This window comes from Buceros rhinoceros, unplaced genomic scaffold, assembly GCF_000710305.1.
Source record: "Buceros rhinoceros silvestris isolate BGI_N320 unplaced genomic scaffold, ASM71030v1 scaffold20398, whole genome shotgun sequence".
In the NCBI taxonomy this organism is placed as follows: Eukaryota; Metazoa; Chordata; class Aves; order Bucerotiformes; family Bucerotidae; genus Buceros; species Buceros rhinoceros.
The window spans coordinates 62,905-67,058 of NW_010429540.1; the positions used below are offsets into that span (position 1 = coordinate 62,905).

A 4,154-nucleotide genomic window follows, 5' to 3' on the forward strand; every position below is an offset into this window, starting at 1 on the left:
CACAGTCATTTTATTTATGATGGGAGTACTTGTTTGGGTTTTTTTATAACTTTTTTCTAATGGAACCAAGTTTCCCTCTTACAGTAAAAAAAAAAATCTAGTGGTATGTCATGTTGTGGTGGCACTACCATGTGGTTTAATATGGCAGCTAACATGACAAGAGCCCTTAGCAGGTGATGAGATGCAATAGAAGGCACTGCAGAAATTTGTTATGATTTGAAGTGTTTTCTTTTACATTTCATTAAATTTGTACGTATTCTCACTCAGCGTCTGTTGTAGTCTCATGATAACATGAGCTTTCATGATAACAGCAGGCTTTTTTCTAGGCTTGTACTGAATTTATTAGAGACAGTCTTCTTCGGTTTTGCACTGAATACTGATTCATTCTGATTCACCTATCAATACTTGACAGTAAATACATTTACATTTTATAGATACTATTTTATTACATTTACATCTATATGAGAAACAGTGCACAATTTTTATAACGTTTTTAGTATTGCAAGTTTGTAGGTGTAATTAATCGCATGCATCCATCTACCTAAATGAAAATCCCTATAGTAGACATTAGAAAAGCCTATTTAAAACTACTATTTCTATTTACCAAGTTAAGCTAATGTTCCACTCTAAATACCAGTGTTGTCACTGTGATTGTTACACGTTCTACTAAATGATGTTTAATTTTTTGCAGTCGGCTTTAAGGTATTTGGTACAGAAAATAGTTCTCTTCAAACATGTTGCTTCTTTTTCATGAAGCAAAGAAAGAAAATATATTAAAACATCAGGCCATTAAGTTATTTTTGTTATTTTTGTTTTGTGTAAACAACTAACCACCAGATTACACTTTGTGTGAAAAAGAAACCTGTTCTTGTCAAGGTGATGCTCACTGCCTTCTAACATAAACTTTTGGTTCATTTTTAAATCGAGACTCAGAGGCAGATCAAAAATGCTTTGGGATTATTAGGTGTAACATAGGCATATGCGAGATACAGTTAGGAGGTTAAATTCTAGAGTGCAAGTTCCAAAACCTTTCCCAAGAAACCTGAAGAGCTGTGGCTGCTTGAATCTTCGCAGCAGTGCTTACATGCCTGCATTTTTATTCTTTCCTAGAGATACTGCTGTCTTGGCTAACATGAGAGGCTGAGCATTTAAAAGAGGGATACTATCCCTAAATTAACAGATAGTCTTTAAGAGAGGATTTCTAGTAGGGGAGAGTTACAGTTCTTTTACCTGCTTTGTTGTTTGTTTTATGCAGTAATTGTGCCAGTGTGGTAGAGATCAGACCTCACTTCCTTCAAATGGTTATTATCCTTAAAAACAGATTATGTAATTGTGCGTTTTGAATACTTCTTGAAAAAAATGCAGGAAAAAACCCAAAGAATTTGATGAGAAACTATGTTTTAAAAAACGTAATCATTCCATCACATTGTAACATCAGACTTCGTGCTCTTATCTTTTGACTTCCTCCCTTCTTAGCACACTTTCTAAATATGTAATTCTCTTTAGCTGTAAAACCTACTCTCCATTCTTGTACTTCTAAAATTCTGGTAAATGTAGTACATGTTTAGAACACGTAGTATTTGCAATGATTTTTTTTTTTCAGACAAAATGAAGATTAGATCATATTCAATTGTATTATATTAAATGTGTTGCTATTTTTTGTATCCTGTAATCACAATAGTGGGAATTGGATGTATATCTGATTAGATGAGGAAATATTTTATGGAATAAAATACTGAAGTATACCAGTGAAGATATTTGGAGTCATTATGTTATGACTAAAAAGGGAATATGGATAGTTACATGTTGATTACCGTGTCTACCTCATGCAACGATCACATAAATTACTCTTCCAAATACAGGAAATTATGGTAGAGTTGAGTATAAGGACTTCAATTTTAGTTAATAATAATAAAAATTGCATCCTTTTCTGGGTTTTGTGGTGTTCAGTCCTCTGTCTGATTTAGGCACTTCTGTCTCTTATGAAATGAAAGTAACTGGCCTAGACAATAAATGACCTGAATGAAAATCGGGATAACTCCTCATGCAACATGGCCAGTTTGATGTAAGGAGTTATTTCCTTGACCTTCGGTGTTTGCGCTAGGAAGAGGTCTCATCCTTGAAGGAAACCAGGAGACCTTACCAAAGCATAAGATTACAGAGCTGATGAAAGGAGAATATGGAATTTTTTCTTCTAATGAACTATGTGAATTCGAAGTGGATAGTAGTATCTAGGATCTGAAAGTTATGGTGACCTGTTATGAGTGTGTAACACGTGGGTAGCTTAAAGCTTGTGCTGAAGGCTAGGTTTTCATTAAAAAAAAAAAAAGAAAAATTGCAGAAATAGTGCTTAATGTCTTTTGTACAGAAACTGGTTCAGAAATACCATCTCGACTTTCCTTAAAACAAAGCCAAACAGACAAAAAATAATAATAATAATAAAAAAAAAACCCACAAACGTCTTGGAGGTCAAACCTGGATCCTTTTTTCTGTTAGTTTTCTCAGCGGAGAGTGATGAGACTAACAAGTGAGTTTTCAGTTCATTTCTTAGAAAAATTGAAAACAGGGATGCAAAAGCTGGAGTTACCAGTGGATTGAGCAGGATGAATTGATGCTGCTTTCCTAACCAGGAATTTAAGGGAAGAAAAGAAACTATTCCTCTCTGGTATGACAGAGAGAAAAAATAAAAAGCTTTTATGTTGAAGCATGTATGGAATAAGAGAGCAATGTAAAGGCTTAAACTTTATCATGCTTCTAGTGGCTTGGGACTGATTCACTTTGGACAGAAAAGATCCAAGGAGAAATATCCCAGTGGGAATTTGAGTAGCTAGAAATGTTTTTTTCTTTCTTCTCTTCTTGGAGGTTCCTGTAGGTAATGCTCCTTGTTCCATCCTTTATATCAATCTCTGTTGTGTAGACTCAGACTTTTGTTTAATTAGTGTTGGGAGTATTTCCCAAGGCTTTGCGTGAAGAGTTAGGATTAATATGTTAATTCAAAAATTCAGACTTGATGGTGTAGAAGAGACTTTGAAATACGAAAGGAGAACAAGCAAGCAACTAGATAGAGAACAGATTGTAGGAAAAGGAGGAGGGAGAAAAGTGTATACAATGTGAGAGACAGATATGTGTAAATACATTAAAACACGGAAGGAAAAGACTTGCTTTAGAAAAAAAAGTATGAAAAAGGCAAAGGTGATGATGTAAAGTAGTAAGACTAACAAAATCTAATTAAAATAAACCAAATGGATATTATAAGGACATTTAAACCAAAAAAAGGTTACAATTTCCTATAAATACAGTATTTAAAATAAATATTGAATAGATTTGTTGTTTTCTTAAAATAGAAATTTTCCGCTGAAACTTTCTGCACTGGGAAATACTGTTTTCTTTGACAGAAGCAGTCATCGGACATGTGAGAGACTGAAGCTCAAGTCCTTTCGCGGAGGATGAGGACTATTACTCTTATAATGGTAGTACCTCACTGAAATTATTCCACTTTTATAAATAAATAAATGTAAAATACATAAATAAGTGTAAATTGGAAGAGGAATTTTAATCTGTCCCTTTCATCTTTTGCATAAATACTCCATTCACAGTCCATAGTGAGACCAATTATTACTCAGTCATATGTACAACGACTGACACAATGCCAGGAGGAGATGGTAATAGAGGTAAATTTTTTAATTCAGTGATGAGGATGCTTAATGGGGGTGTCAAGAGTTAAGGATTTACATTCTTGGTTTCACTTAGGTAGTTCAGTGGCTCCTGTGTTCTCTATGAGGACCTTGGTTACAAGGGTCTTCAGGAGGAGGTTATGAAGAGGTGTGGTTCTTTTGTTTTTTGTTCAGTGGTAACAACATGGATGGCCATCTAAAGATTCAGTTGTGAGATGTACTAGTGTTACCAGTGATAAAGGGGATCAGGAAGAAGGGGTGCTAAAGCTGGCTATTACTGACTGCAGTAGCATTCCTTCTGTGGTGGTTGGAGAAGCAGATTCTGTGCTTTTAAGTCCTCTGAGGGTTAAGCAAGAAGAAGCTGAGTTGATCTACTTAGGGAGGAAGTTTGTTCCTTGGGGAAGCAGGAGCTCAGCTTACCGAAGTTTGGACATTGAGAAGAGTTTTGGAGTACTCTTCTCTTTGATAGCTTTCCTCTAG

General features: G+C 35.0%; 1 protein-coding gene across 1 annotated transcript in view; it reads left to right on the forward strand.

Annotated features, from left to right (window-relative positions):
- The window catches only part of FAM172A (family with sequence similarity 172, member A), a 111,888-nt gene that overhangs the window by 39,829 nt on the left and 67,905 nt on the right, over positions 1–4,154 (forward strand). The window lies entirely within an intron of this gene.